Consider the following 16,831-nt stretch of genomic DNA (forward strand, 5'->3'; position numbering starts at 1 on the left):
TCAATTTCAAGAAAAGATCACCATAGGTACATATCTGAAGAACTATGTCTCATAGCAGGTCCCATTCTATTGTTCCTGCTCATAAGCAAATTTCTATAAAAGTACTGAAAGTAAAAATAGGTTTAGATGAATTGAAACTATTTAATAAGTCTCTATGTGTTGACCCTGAGGCATCTACTGTTGTTTTGTCTTGTTTTCTGTTTTGCACCAGGACTTCTGCTTCCCTGCCTCACACACTCTACATGTGTACATCTTATAGAGATACACATTAAATCACTATCAAACTTCCATCATGGTGCAAATACTGACTTTTCTTCTGGAGGTTCATGCATTTTTGTAGAAGAGGAATTTCTTAGATTCTGAATGCTTGTGTGTTGGAGATAATTGTGCATGTTTGTGCTTGTGCATGAATGTCTCAAACTGAATCTTAGAATTCTCAAGACCTTAAAATTAAACTTTGTGTTTCTAGCTGCTGCTTTATGCAGGAAAATTTCTCTACACTCTGATAAGTGAAACTGAGGGGTATGTAGGTTTGTCCTGTCCCTTGCTTTTCACAGGAACCTGAAAACACAGTCTGAAGAGTGGTATAGAATAATGATATTCTGGCAGAACTTTTTTATCAAATTCTCTCTCTTTTTACTCCTGTAGCACCTGAAGTTGGGAAGACGAGTGTTTGGAAGAATCACTTTATTACCTCTGCAAAATTTGGCTCACCCTTAAATCTAGTTCACTATGGCTGGCCAAACCAGCTATGGAAACTCATTAAGTTTCCCATTTGCTCTACTATACTGCAGAGCTAAGCAAAACACACATCTCCTAAAGAGCTGTGCAGTCCCTTTTTATCCTGCAACCTGAATGATGAATTCTGTCCTTAGCTAAGCATGTGACACTTCAAGTGACATTTACAACATTTGCAGTGTTATAGCAGAGTGTTTGAGAGCAAAATATGACTTTTTCTTTAGTATTAATTCTACTCAGCTTCAGTTTTTTCATCATCATATAATGAAAAACTGTTTCACACAAATGCAAGGACTGGGATGGATTTCTATGAAACTGGTAGAAAGTCTTTCCTTGATTTTTTTTCTGTAAAATGATCCACCGCTGAGGAGGGCGATATATTAGGCTGCTTATTCTTGCAGACATTTGGAATTTTAGCATTAAAATTTACTGCATCTTCTGTGTGTAGCAAGATACTGCTGATTAGCAGATAAGTAAAACATAGAATCTTCTCCAGATCTTTCAGGTAAAAACAATAGAATGGTTTGGGTTGGAAGGGACCTTAAAGATCACCTAGTTCCAGCCCCACTGCCTTGAACAGGTACACCTTCCGCTAGAGCAGGTTGCTCAAACCTCCATCCACCCTGGCCTTGAATATCTCTGGGTATGGGGCATCCACTGCTGAGCAATCTGTTTCAGTGCCTCACCATCCAGTATTTTCAAACAGAACTATTAATAGACATTTCTTAAAGGCTTTATTTTTCTGACGGCTGTATTATGGGTCATTATAAAATGGAAATAACACTAATAAATTTTTCTTTTCCTTTATTGGTTGTTTCCTAACGTATATGTGGTAGCTAATGACACAAATTGGCAGAATTGATGTTTCCAGCTTCCTCAAATGTTAATCACGAATGGTGCCTCATTCTCATCCAGATTGCTGTTGTCCTGCCATCAGTCCTGGCAAAGATGTCAATATAAGTCTCATCAGGCACAGTTAAAGCAACATATTACCCATGGTATTGAAAAATAATTGTGTATTTATAATCTTCAACTTCCACCTAATCTGTGGTAAAAGCTGAGGGGTAAAGAGAATTTTCAGTTCACAGGCACAAACTCCTGTAGGTGGGTAAGAGTTTTTAAAAGTTCTAACACCTGCATATATCCAAGTATGGTGCCCCAGGCACTGTCTGCAAGCTGTGAATCTGCCTGTAGCCTGTTTACAGTGTGTTGACTTTTTGCTTATTTTTGGTTCATGTTTTACCTCACCATCATAGGTGATCATCCTCTGGGAGTTGTTACATGGGGTATTCTTGGTGCATTATTCCTGATCTACGTCCTTTCTAATTATAAAAATATTCTGCCTTTTAGCATTACACAGGTGGGAACAAGCTTTGATAAGCTGTTTGAGCAAGATACTTATTTGGGTTATTGATTTTGTGTACTCTTTTATTTGACCTCCTTAAAAAAACTTTCATCAGTTGACTAGGTTGTAATTTTCCTCCCCTTATTCCTGTTATGAGAAACATAATTTTAAAATCCTAAAAAAGAGGGTGTACAATTAAAATAATGGCCAATCTGCAAAAACAGTGGGATAGGTGTTTAGTTTCTGGAATATTTTCCCCTCTCTCATATTGAGAGTTAAAGTGGATGTCTAATTTTTATTCCACTCATTATCAAACAGGAACACTGAGGTCACAGCAAATAAAGCAGTATGAGTTAATGAGAACAGCTTTAGCAAAAAGAGGAGGTGTTTCTCAAAGTACATCAAGTGCTTCACATATATTAAGAAACCCCAGCTGAATCGATTTAATAATGTTGGGATTTACACAATTATTACAGAGCCTTCATTATTCACCCAGCCTGCACATACCACAGCACAAATGAACATCTCAGTCTGGTGGTATTAACATTGCCATTTTCTAACCCATTCCCAGGCCATCTGCTACACGCTGATCATTCACTGCTTTAACATTTAACAGTTACCCAACTGCAACTTAGCAGATTTGTGTACTTTTGAAAACAGCTGGTTTAATAACTGCTTCAGAGCTTTTGGATAAAGAAATTATTTTGTAATGCTTTACAATAGACTTTTTTTTTAAAAAAGTGTTTCTGAGAAAAGGGTATAACAGTTTCTTCCACAAATTTATGAATTTGCAATGCTTTAAGTTAGTTCTTGTCACAAAAGGACAAATCTTAGAATATTTATAGAATAATAATTCAGGAAATCTCTTTTAGCATTCCTGGCTTATTTCTTGTCCTCTCTCAGCTACTGTCGGAGGAGTGTTTATATGCTGGAGTAATGAAAGGGCTTAATATGTTAATCTGTCTGAAAGGCTCAAACCTGGAGTTTGTCGTATAAAACAACAGATCTGTAGCTAAAAATGCAAGAATACATAGAATAATAGTAACCATTAAGTTAAATGAATAGTGAACTTTGAACATAGTTGAACTGTAGCCCTGACTTCCAAACTTGATGAGAATGCAAAAATAGTGTTCATTCTTCCACTGCTCTTGATGTCATGTTTTATAAAAATATTAGCTAATACTGACTAGAACTATTCCCATTACATTATATTCTAAATGTTGTAAATTATCACAATTTAGATGTTCTCATAATTTTCAAATATGATCTCAATCACAAGTGTAAAAAAGCCTGTATCATTCACATAAAGAAGTTTAAGTGTGTGCATATATACACACTCACACACCTCTTTTTAATAACCATTTCACTTCCTTATTCTAAATACCCTTCAGATCCTGATTAACCCTTGCTTCATAAACATTCACGTAGTTGTTTCTGGATGCTGACATTGATATTTATATTAGAAACAAGAATGGAAGCAGTTAAAAGGAAGTACTTAATATTAATGTTCTACAAAAGTGACAATTCATGAGGGTTTTTTTCAAAACATCTCTTATTTTACAGAGCAATCAATCAAAGTGACAGCATCCCTCAGATCAAATTTAGATTCCCCAGTACAAATTAATTAATCTGTCCAGTACTTCCTATCTCCCTGTTTCAATAAACCAACAAATAAAGCCAATCAAGACTTCAATTCTTTGCTGATTAGTCAATAAAACACAACAGCACACTTGTAACTACTTCTGGGATTCTCACAGAAGCTTATTTGTAGTAGGTAGCAAGTTTCATGATCAGTCTTCACAAATGGGTGTATATTTCATTATCATTTTTCAAAACTCTCTTCATAATAACAACAAATGAAAAATTGGAACAAAGCATAAAAATAAATCTGAGAAACACATTATCTGAAATGGAACAAAGCATAAAATGAGACATCTCAGAAATCACAGAAAATGGAAGTGCTTTGGTGGTGTGTAATAATAGCTTTCAGCTCTTTTCACTGGAAAAAGGGCAGTGAGAAATGTAAAACTCAGACATGCAATGATCTGCACACAGTTTGCCAGAAGGCAGACTGAGTTGTGGAAATGTTCTAAAGTAGTTAAAAATCATCCCATGTAGTCACTCCAAGGACTTTGCCTATTCTATTGGAAAAGTTACACACTCTAGCCGTATGAGGAAGAGTGAGACCAGGAGCATCTTCAGCAGCCTGTGAGGTGTTGGGAAGGAATCCTGTGCCCTTGACACAGAGCTCAATGAATAGCCCATACTATCCTGGTTTGGGCTGTGCCAGACAGCCCTCACCAAGAAAAAGGACAGAATCATGGGAACAGTTCATTCCAGATTCTTCCACCAAGAGGCAACAGGAGTAACATTGGCTGTGGCTAGCACAGGTCTTTCCTATGAGAACTTTCTCCTGTGTTTTATAAACAGAGATAAAGTTTGGATGTTATTAAAACAGTGTCTCGAGATTTGGACAGTTCAGGCCTGGCCAATCAGGCCTAGGGGGAGGTTTCTGACTGACCAATCTGGGTGACCTCTGAAAAGTCTAAATAGGTTGGAATCAAAATAATAAAGCTCTTTTTTCTTGCCACACTGAGAACCCAGGTCTTTTCTCTGCTAGCGGCTCAACAGCGACAATTGCATAAGGTTTATCTCTTCCCTAAGCCTACTGCTTACCAGCACCCTCCCAGCAGACTTTTCATTCCTAACATGGATAAACGAGAATATGCTATTCCCTGGGTTTAACACATATGGTTCCACCTCACAGGAACTAAGCCACCACTCCAGTAACACACAATGTTATCCTAAAGTACTTTAAATTGATTAAAAAGAGTAGTGATATCTTCTTTCCTAGGGCCAAGGACAATTCAGAACCTAGAAGAATGTAGCTCAAATAAGATCAGTGTGTTTTAGGGAGAAGCATTCCAAGCACTATGGGTTAGTTAATCTATACCACTTGACCCTGGGATTGAGGATTGTTTCTAGCCCCTGTTTTATTTGGCTGTTCAATGATGCTCTTCACCTATACTTTCTAACAGTCTTAGGAACACAGTAAAACCCACAGTATTTTCCATTTGAAGCTAATACTATTATCTCAAGTACATCCCAGTCTGAATATCTCATGGAAGACTTAAATAGCACGGTCCTGCCTTTTTCCACTTTAGCCTGAAATTTTAATGTCTACAAAGGGCTTCTTTGCCATATAATGTTGGGTTTTTTTTTTTTGTAGAACAGGAATACAAAAGTTGGATCACTGAACATGAATCCAACCTAGATCTATATTCATTGTCAGCAAGAACCTTATGTCAGTTCTGTATCACATGAGGTCTTCACAGTTTTTGTAAAGCAGAATAAAATTTTGCTGCTGGAGATAAGAAGCTGCTTTTCAGAATTTGTTGTAAAGGTCTCATTTAAGTTCCAATTAATTCAGTACCAAAACTCAGAGTTAGCAAGATTGGGAATTAATTCAATAAAGATCTAATTCTCTCCTTATATAATTCCTTCCTGTGTCAACAGATGTAATTTGGAAAGAGGTATCTGAGCAGCAGCAAAAAGCTACCAAAATAAATATGCAGAGATTCTGTAACAAAAACACTATGGCTAATAGAAACATGAACCATTTTATTTTTGAAGTGTTCAGGAAATCAAGTTACATACTGTGTGCTATTACCAGGAGCATAAAGTTACATTGCAATTAAATTCCTAAGAAAATTTTAATACTTTAAATTATTTAAAACAATGGCAAGACAACAAATTATGAATGAGTAATATTATACTTCACATTATTTTAACTTTCATGAATTCAGTTCAGAAAATAATATGCAAAACATTATTAAAATGCCTCTTTCATTTCAATCGTTTTCCAATGAAATTAATATAATTGGATGCATTTGAATTTTGCAGATGCTGAAAAGTAGATTGATGATGAAGCATAAAACATTTAATGTAATTTCTGGGTAAGAAATTACAAAGAAACTATATTACAAGTTAAGCACAGTTGATTTCTGAATGATTTATTTAGGTTCAGTTTTTCACCCACAACCGAATAATGGCTGTAACCATCAGCCAACTAAACATTTACATAAATACATATTAATAAAGAGTAAAATATCAAGAATCTTAAGATACATTTCTTACACATAATGACATTTTCCTTGAAAAAGATGAAGACCATCTAGTAAACAGGGATATGATAATATAAAAATATATTTTTAGTTTCCTGTCTAAGTGTTTTGAAGTGCAATCTCAGTTGAACTCCCTTAGGCCTTGGTACATTGGCAATCCCTGATAATTATCTCCAAACAGAGGCAATTCTTGTCTTTCTAGGGTCAAAATAATATATATATCTACTGAATCCAGATACTCTCACTTGTTCTATTCTTTTTCCTACAGATTTCTCTTTCCTTACTCCTGTTCTCCTGGTTTCATTTAACTGTTTCATTTAACCATGCAGATATAAGCATTTAGAAATTTTGGTTGTAGCATATATGCATATATATGTATAAAAACATGTGTGTTCTCATACACATATGGATCCTGTAAAATTCACAGAGGCCATTAACATTTATTATCAGGTTTCACAGTCAGATTTACAGCTTCTAAAGTAGCATTTTTGTCTATTGATTATTTTAAAACTGAAATGGATTATATTTATACACTATTTCATTTTTCCATATCTGTTTCTTAGTTTCTTTCCCACATTCTGCATATAAAGTCCTGTTTTCTTAGAATCATATCAACATGGTTATCAGTATTTGGGACCAGTGCTTACCACAATATATACTTTGTCACATTGCCTTAATGCCACCTGTTCAAACTAAGAAACATTAAACTGAGAATGCACAAACAACAAAATATTGCAAAATAATGAAGAGAAGGTCGTTTCAGGTTTCAGAGCAATGTTTTGGATTGTAACATAATTTATCAAGTCTCATTGGTCATGTCATATTTCATATCTCTTGGAACATCAGATGCTGTAGGCTGAAGCAAAATTATGTGTGGAACATCAAAATGTACTATACTGTATGTCACCTAAGAAATCTTTGACAATATTATTAGCAAAAAGCAGATAATTCATTGAAGGAAAAAAACAACACTGAAATTGCAGAAAAAATAAAGTGTTCCTACATGTAACCATGGGTTAGATCAGATTTAAAGAAAAATATGTATAGGGGCCTGGATTTATTCTGGTGAATTAACTGTTCATAAAATAGATATTCTTGGGACACATTTTCTTCTTGGTGCCCTCAATAAGGACATACAGGGTGTCATACTCACCTTGTATCTTATCCTGCTTAACACTGTGGAAGGCATTCCGCTTATATGTCTTAATTTGGCTCCAGGAATTTCTCTACAGACACAAAAGATCCTGATTTTCAGATAAGTTGAAGAACACTTAATCTTTTAAATCTGCAAATAAGATGAAAGGTATTTAAAATGTTGTTTCAGAATTCCCATTAGAAATACTATCTGAAAAGAGAAATCTGATGGAAATAATTCTAATTGCTTCTTTTGATCTCTACTTGGGGAGCTAACAACACTGACAGATGAACTCTGGTGAGTCCCATTGAAGTAAAGATGGTATCAATGCTGCTGCTTGCCTTGTTTTTCTGCTTGAGATTTCTATTTCTGCAGCAAAACTGTTAGAAGGGAGCACCTGCCTACACATCAGTAGGAGTCTTGGATTGAATTTCATGCCTTGGCTTAAAAATACAATTAAATTAGGTTTGTGTTAAGGTGCCAGACCCTGCATGGAAGCACATATACTATGGATATATAGTCTCTTTGGCTAATTCTTCTGTGGAAGTGATAAAATATAGTGGTTAAGTAGAGCTCCTGTAGCCATTTAAACTACCACAAAAATTTTTTAAATGCCCAAAGTCTCAGTGTTCGAATATGAGAGAGTAAAAATTTCCACATCTTCTCTTGTTAGCATAACTACCCAATTAAACCTCAGGTAGGTAACTTTCTCAATATTCAATATTACTTACATTTCTGCCTTAACAGAAATTCTAAAGAGATTATTTTCCTTACAGTTGCTGATGATGCATTATTGCACCCTATACTAGTTAAAGGTTATACCTTTTTTAATTGTGCTTGGACTCCTTGTAGTCCTTTGGCAATTAATGAAAAATTTATACTAAATACATAAATATCATCATATCATCAAATCACTAAAAGTAATTTTTTTCTGTCTTCTTTTCATCTGGCCATCAAACTTAGAGTAGAAAAACTTTACTAGCAAACTACTGTTTAAAGAGAGAAATACTTAGCTGTCTTCAGCATCTGAAATCCCAAGTGATTCTTCCTTCTGCAGAGATCCCCACTTGCAGCTGTGAAGTGGGGATAAAAGAAATCAATTATGAGTTACCACTATTGGTTGACTCAAACCACAAACGATTTCTTCTGATCAGTCACAAAAGATTAAAAAAATATTACGTGCACCCATTTCTTATTTAAACACAGTGTCTTCTCTCAGTCAATAATACATGTAAAAAGTTTTCTTGCCTTTATATTCACAGTGGTGCTGTTGAAAGAAGATAGGGATTTTCATATTGTGATCAACTTAGTGTTCAAGTTATTACAAGAAATGTGTCTTTGATGTGCTGAATGACAGTAATCTCTATAACTGATAAGCTTTTAAATTATTTTTATTTTCATTATTTTATTTCATTTTATTTCAATTATTTTTATTTTTTCCCCAAGCATCAATTCCTTTGCCTTTGCCATTTACTACATTTTAACTTTAGGAATTCACCTAACATCCCTTAAAAATATTTTGTGGGCTCTTTAATCCAATTGAAAGGAATGGAAGAATTGAACAGAAGTGTCAACTGTACACTTTGAGTTGGAACAAAGTGCTGTTTTTTAAAAAAATTGAATGTACTTTTTTATCCTGAAATTTACAATAACTTTATTTCCCTGATTGAAGAGAGCCTATGGGAGAAACATTGAGCACTTTAAAATGAAAAAGAAGAAAAGAAGAATTTATTTCAATAAATAAAACCAAGCTCTAAGAAATCTCCTATTTTTTTTTTATTCTCTCTTTTCAAACATGTAACACCACCTTGAATTCATTATTCCAAATAATGAAGTTTTTATATGTGTCTCTATCTCATAAACTACACTGGAAAATTCATTTGGAGAAATATCAAAATTGTTGTAGTGTTCAAGAAGTCACATATATTTGTTAGTTTTGAATAGTAAAAAAAGGAGATGATATTTTCATTAAAATTAAAGCTTTTAATTTCAGCTATTTTTAGAATACACATATATATGTATTTCTCCAATTACATTTCCTCTGGAAGGCTTTCCATTTTCAGTGAAAAGGTAACAATATAATTTCAATAACAAAAAATAATTTTGGGAAAAATAATTTTTTTTTTTTTTTAAGTTTCCTTTTAACCATCAGATTGAAAAATCAAGCATTCACATGATTAATAGTTATGACTGATTCTGCATTTCTCACATATCTCTGTGTTGAGGTGTGTGCTGATCCCTGCAAAGGTCAGGAGACACATTTCCTTCCACATTTACCCCAGTGTACAAAATTTAATGTTTGTCTAGAAGCACTCACTATGCCTTTTGCCTTTCTGTTAAACATCAGTGATTAGTTACTGCCAAAGGTTTTTCTCTCCTCACAGGCAAGCAGATCTTCTTAAACAGATGTATAGCCCTTGAATGGAGATGTCACTCACAAAACACTTTTTCTATCATGAAAATTTCTGTTAAATATGTTGTAACATTTTAAACTTCCTTTATTTCTCTAAATGATTAAGAAGTTGTCTTTTTTGGTGTTTTTTTTTTTTTTTTGTGGTTTTGCATGTTTGTTTTGGGTTTTGTTTGCTTGTTTTATTATACCCCAAATTTGGGAGGTGGGGGGGTGGGGGAAGAAAACAAGACTTCTTCTTAAAGTTGTTCAGGGGACAAAAATATCACTGTTTTAGGCAGTGTTCTGCAGGCCTGTTTGTAGTAAGCATGTGTGTTAAGTGCTTAACACTGCCTCTGGGAGAGGTAGGGGTTTGTGCTGAAAGCAGAGCAGAAGGGAAGTGTTCTGTCTTACCAGTGTGGCAAACAATACCTGGCCTTGCTGAGCAATTAGTGCTTTACAGGACTCCTAGAGGTCTTCCAAACTTTACAAATATGCAGTGCTCAGGATAAAGATATTTTCTCTCACTAGCAGAACCTCATAGCTCTTTCTGGAAGCAGCATTCAGCAGAACCAGTGAATGGCACTTTCCTGTATGAGATGTAAGAGCCCTCTTCTGTGGCCAGGCTAAGAGAAGTCGTCATTACTGGATCAAAGCAATCAGTACAGAATTTTGCCTTTCTAACAGCTCTTGAAGCCTCTGGTGAACTAAGAGACTATAAACCAGAAATTACTTTTGATGTACGAAGTCTACTTTTGGCCTGATCATTTCACGAATTGCCAGAAGTTAAATATGTTATTAAGGGCATTGTCCAAATGCCTCTTAAACACTTTCAGTCTTAGGGCATCCATCACCTCTCTAGAAAGCCTATTCCAGGGTTTGATCAACCTCTCAGTAAAAAAATGCTTCCTTGTGTCCAGTCTGAACCTCTGTTGCCCCATCTTTGAATCATTCCACATGTCCTGTCACTGGATACCAGGAGGAATAGCTCAGCACTGCCATCTCCACTTCCACTCCTTTGGAAAATTTGAGTGATGAGGACACCCCTCAGCCTCCTCCAAACTAGACAAACCCAGAGTTCTTAGACATTCCTCATAGAACATTCATTCCAGCCCTTTCACCAGAATTTTTACCTTCTTCTGGACTTACTTATGCGAACCTGAACATCCTTCTTAAATTGGGGGTTCCAGAACTGTGCACAATACTCCAGGGGAGGTGGCACCAATGCTGAATAGAGTGGGATAATCACCCTGCCTGCCAGCCTGGTAGTGGTGTGTTTAATGCAACCCAGGATGCCCTGGGCCAGCCCTCTTGGCTGCCAGGGCACACTGCTGGTTGATGCTGAGCTTGCTGCCCAGCAGCACCCCTGAATCCCTTTCTGCAGAGCTGCACTCCGGCCACTTCTCTCCCAGTTTAAACTTGTGCCTGATGTTACTCCATCCTAGATGCAAAACCTGATATTTGGACTTGTTAACTTTCATTAATGCTTCAACATATCTAGATCCCTTTGCAAGGCGTGTTGTCCCCCAAGAGAGTCAACAGCACCTCCTAGTTTGTTGGAGACCATAATTGTAACACAGCGACCACATGGGAACTTAACAGGAAAGCTTGCAGGGTTTCAGCTCCCCTCAGACATCGCTGAAATTCAGAAGCCTTTCTGAACCACAGAGGGGATATTGTGGGATCCTGCTTGAAGAAGAAAATGAAACAGAAATATAAAATAATTTTTAGTTTTGTTGGTTCCATCAAAACATGATAAAGATCATTACTTTTAAGATAATAAAGTGAATTCCAGCACACACAAGTTAAAACCTTGAGAATAGTGTGGAATGAATGGACCATATGAGAACTGTTCATTGTATTTTGGCGTTATGTTAATGGGCAAGGACGATAAGTTTGCAAACAAATGGGAGGGGCAGGACAGAAAAGAAATATCAGAGTCCAAAGGAAAAGTGGATAAAGCATGTGGTACTTGGGTATAAAGAAATGACACAATGTAGCAAATGTCTAATCTGAACAAATCAAGGTAAATCTGCTCAAAACTGCGGGAAGATGAGATTCTTTTTATCTGTGCTTTGACAGTAGTCTCAGGCTCCTTTATTGATAGCTTATACTACAGATCTAAACAACCAGAGAAGAGTTTAAGTCATGAAGTTCCAATATAAAATTAAACTTCATCTAATGACTAGCTTTTGTGGGACATATCCTAGACCTTTTTCACTTCTAAATAGCTCTTGTAGTTTTGAACTCAGAACATCCATGTCTGCAAATTCCTTATTTCACACTGTATAAGACTTTCAACTCCAGCACTATTCAACTTGATATGGCTAGATAGATAGGAAGATTTGTGATGGAAACTGAGTGCTTCAAGCCAAAGGCTAAATTCTCCTCTCAGTGGGCCGGTCCTTAGGTGCCTATCTGCTATGAATATTGTCAGGACAGCTATCATATGCATGGAAAATCTTGAGCATCAGAACACAACTGCATCCTCAATATCTGAAAGGAACATTAATTTAAGTATTTCAAACACCATATAAGCCTATTTTTAAATATAGTTGATATAGGTATCATTTTCTATGTCATAAGTTCTTATGGATTTACAAATTTGTAGAAGTTTTGAAAATTAAATGATGCTATTGATTAAATGTAAGGTTTGTTCCATGCTGTGAATCAGGTCTAAAGACTATCAATAATTTGTTATTTCACTTTTGAGACACTACTGATTTTTCCACATGCAGGCAAGATTGTCATTTCATTAAACAACTCAGCTCTGTATACCTGACACTTTTCTTTTAGAATTTTGTATTGGTTTCAACTTTTTTTGAAGCTGCATAATTTCACTGCCAATGAGTGACTTGAATAATTCAGTTGAAAAATCAATAAATTGTACCCTGCCATGCAAAAATGTAAGTCGCACAAAATGAGGTTTCAATCTGTATGGTTTAAATATACAAGAAAGAGAATTCACAAAGTTAAGTCTCTTCATGTGTTAATAGGTAGAATTGCTAATACTTCTAACATCTTTGATGCAGTTGCAATGTGAAGCAACCTAAAGCCAAATCAGGAGTTGCTGAAAACATAATAGTAGTTTGCAGGGGAGGCAGAAGGTTCCTCAACTTACACCATCAACTGTGTTCTGAGTAACAGCCTGAAGTTTAGTCTAAGTCTGTGCAAGGGTCCTGGAATAAAATATGGGATGAAATCTCCCTAGTCCTTGGTAAGGAAGCAGGTCAACAGTCCATGGATATGGCATTTTCTGTTTGTCTTCCTGATATAACCTTTCACGTTACCTTCAGCAGAAAGATCTCAGTCAGTGTAGTTTGGTACAGTCTCCATGAAAGCCAGAAATGTGGCTAGCACAGGTTTTTCCCATGAGAAATTTTCTTGTGTTTTATAAATAAAGTTTGGATGTTGTTGGAACAGTGTCCCAGAACTTGGACAGTGCAGGCCTGGCCAATCAGGCCTGGGGGAAGGCTTCTGACTGACCAATCTGGGTGACTTTTGAGAACTCTATATATGTGATGAAATCAAAACAATACAGGTCATTCCTTCTTGCCACTGAGAACTGGTGCCTTCATTACTCTGCTAGCTGCTCAACAGCGACACCAGAAAAATTGAAATGCCACAAAAGCTTGAGGCTACTACAGAAAAGAAGCCTGCTTTAAAACTAAATAGCCCCTAGTAAAACCATCTTAGATGGTTATCTGGATGTGTACTGTTCTAGGTACACATGGAAGTTACCAAGTTCAGCACTCCTGGAATCACAGATCAGTGCTTGGTTTCTGACTTCTGACCAGAAGGAAGGGGTGGCAGTGGAATCCCCTGGACCACTCAGCTGGAGCAGTTCTGGACACTGAGAGAAACAAAACTCTGGGTGCTTAGACAGCCTGACATGAAAATAGGGACTGTCTGGGCAAGGCTGTCTCAGAGGGCTTCTTGTGAATCACTGTTTTGTGAACATGTTCCATCCTGTTCTTAAGACACCTCCATACTGGCTCCATCCACATCAGGTCTGTCTATCATATTTTTGCGGCTGCAAACTACTGACTCAAATAAGAGCAAATATTATTAGTAGTGGTAATACTAGTTGCACTGCCATCATTGCCATAATTTTGTTTTATTGTTTTATTTCAATTATTAAACTACTCTTATCTCAGCCCACAAGTTTTTTCCCCTTTATTCTTCTGATTTTGGGTGAGTGAGTAGATGTGTGGGGTTTAGTTACCAGCACAGATTAAATCACAACAGCCTCCTGCAGAGACAATCTGTGTCTGAGCCCTGAATTATGTAACAGCCTTGCAAAGAAAAAAAAGGACCTGACTTACAAAAAGGGTTCTTCAGTACGTATTCAGTTTTTAAGCTTTAGCCTTGTTTAGTAAACAGAACTTAAGAGGTTTAAACATATAATTGAAGTGCTTTGCTTATCAGTATTGTTACCAATAAAATTTCTTGTTCTGGAACCAGTTCATATCATGGGAAATTTTGGAGGACTTGAAATAAAAAATTGTATGGCATGTTCTATATTGTGTAAGCCATGACTTTTCCTTAGTAACTTTATGGATAATCAGATTTTTCTTTATGCTTTGCCACTTCAGTAACAGAGCTATTACATTCCAATAAATTTTTCCAATATCTCAAAAAAAACATCTTGAATTGTTTTTTAATTTATCTGTTCAACCTACTGCAATCTTTGTTGGAAAAACATGAGAAATTCTAAATGATACTTAAGATACTTAGATAGCAGCAAAACAATTTTAAAAATATAAAGTACCCCATATCCCTGTCCAGAAATATTTTTGAGGAGAGATTTTTTCCAGAAGAAGAAACAATCTTTTTCAGTCTCCATCTACCTTTGCTATATTATAATGTTTTTACATTGAAATATATATTGTAACAGAAAAGATATTTAAGGTTAGAAATATTCAGGATGTGAGGACTCCCAATCTTTCTTCCACAGTGGAAAATTATATATATGTAAATACATACCTATTCCAGGAAACATGAATACTCCTACATCTGTAAATTTTCATGAATTTCAGTCCCAGAAGCAAAGTACTTCATTTCTCAGTCTTACTAATATCAACATGCTTTTGTTACCACTAATATAAATCATCAAGGCTTATTTTGGCTTCATAGGTAATTTTCTTCTAGCTCATTTAATAATTTAGAATAATCAGTAGTGTTTAAAGTCTTAGCAATTTCAAAGTTGTGTTACAATCAAAACACATTTAGATTGCCATGCAATTCAACCTTACAAATCACCAGCCAATCAGCACCCCTGATGCTGTGAAGAACTCTTATCTTGCTCCAAGTGTTTTCTCATGCTGCTCTTAACACACTTGGGAATTGAGAACACTGACTGCCTTTGGTGCCTGCATCTATTTGGTGTTTAATGTCTGAGACTTCACTACTATTCTGTTCAATTTGGTGTGACTTTTCAACTGTTGCTGTCCGTGCAATAGTCCAATTTAATAAATGTAGATTCAACTGCACATTATAGAGAAATAAATTATGAATGAATGAATGAATGAATATATTTTGAAATATGGAAACTCTTTTTAGGGGCTGTTTGACTCCAAGGAAATGATGAACTTCAGGATAGTTTAAAGTTTATTTAGATTTCAATAGCATGGTCATCACTGCATTGCCAAGGAAGCTGGAGAAAAACTGGCTTGCTTTTTTTATTCCAGACTAAGCATGGAAACAGCAGGAATGAATTCTGCAGCCATCAAACTGATTCCTGCCTTCCAGTTTATGAATCTTGGAATCTTGGGGGATCTGGAGAATTTACATTGTTTTGTGTGATCCAAGATTTCTCTTGGAAAAATTTCTCTTTCCATTATGATAATGGAAAAAAAAAATAATTTTTTTAAACTCCGTTTTGACATTAGTAGCATTTTTGTTTCTCTATTTTTATTTTTGCTTTTGCCTGAAAAATAATATTTTATTTGGATTTGCAATCTAATTGTCTAATGTGGGGAATTCTATAAAGTTGTGAAAAATAAGCCATACTATATTTACTCAAGCTCAAGGTAGGTACAACTTTAAAGAGTAACTCTGCTTATTTTAGTTGACTAACATCACTAATGTAATTAGTTTAAATTAAATTCTGTTTCTAGCCTTCAGAAATTTTAATTTTTGAGAAAAAAAAGAGATTAATTAAGGACATGTACCTATTCCATTAGCCAAACTGCCAGCATTAGCAGGAAAAACCCAAACCAACAACCAAATTTTTCTTACTTTTAATTTTTTTTTTCTTACTATGTAGTTCTTTGTTTTATTCCTAATATTTCATAGTTTGGAAAACTTCATTGAATGAACAAATAGTTCCAGATACTTTCCATGCCTTGGATGAGGCAGGCGGGGCACCAACAGAGTTTAAAGCACAATCTTACAGGCATCGATTTTTAGGTCAAGCACCAGGATCTGACACCAGCTCAGAGCTGAGAGCAAGTCCCATGCAGCCTTATGGTCAATGCATAGAAAAATCAAGTATTCCAGCTAATAAATGTTTTCACTGAGCATTTACTCACAATATTGTTTAAAAGGTTTGCTATTTTACCCAAATTTAGGCAGACATTCACAAGGTGGCAAAAGACATTTCTTCAGTGAACTTCAAAATTCTTCTTCAGGCATTTGCAGTGCTTGAACCTGTCAAAGATGAGCTCTCACAATTTTGCGAGATAAGGAAACTGTATACTAGTCCTTTTACTTAGTTTTCAGATCGGGTTTAACTATCTTTTACTAAAATTAAACCTATGAGCCTAAGACATGACAAATTTCAGCTTGGTTGGTTGCATTTTGGCAGAAATATAAACAACCAAAACACAACTCTTCGAGTGTCTACTTGTATCATCCTGAAAGATGGATGTGTATGTATGAAACATCCTAAAACATCCACACACAAGAAAAGCAAATTAGGGCATGGCAGAGAACAAACCTCTCTAAAACACTTTAAAAATTTAGAAGACCACACAGGATCTTTTTATTGCAAAGTCCTAATTTAAGACAAATTTTGAAGATACACGTAATATTTCTGCTGTGTGGATCATTCTTTCTGCACATGTGATTTTACTACTTGATCTGTTAAACATAGTAGC

The sequence above is a fragment of the Lichenostomus cassidix genome, chromosome 2 (assembly GCF_008360975.1).
Source record: "Lichenostomus cassidix isolate B80296 chromosome 2, HeHo_3.0, whole genome shotgun sequence".
In the NCBI taxonomy this organism is placed as follows: Eukaryota; Metazoa; Chordata; class Aves; order Passeriformes; family Meliphagidae; genus Lichenostomus; species Lichenostomus cassidix.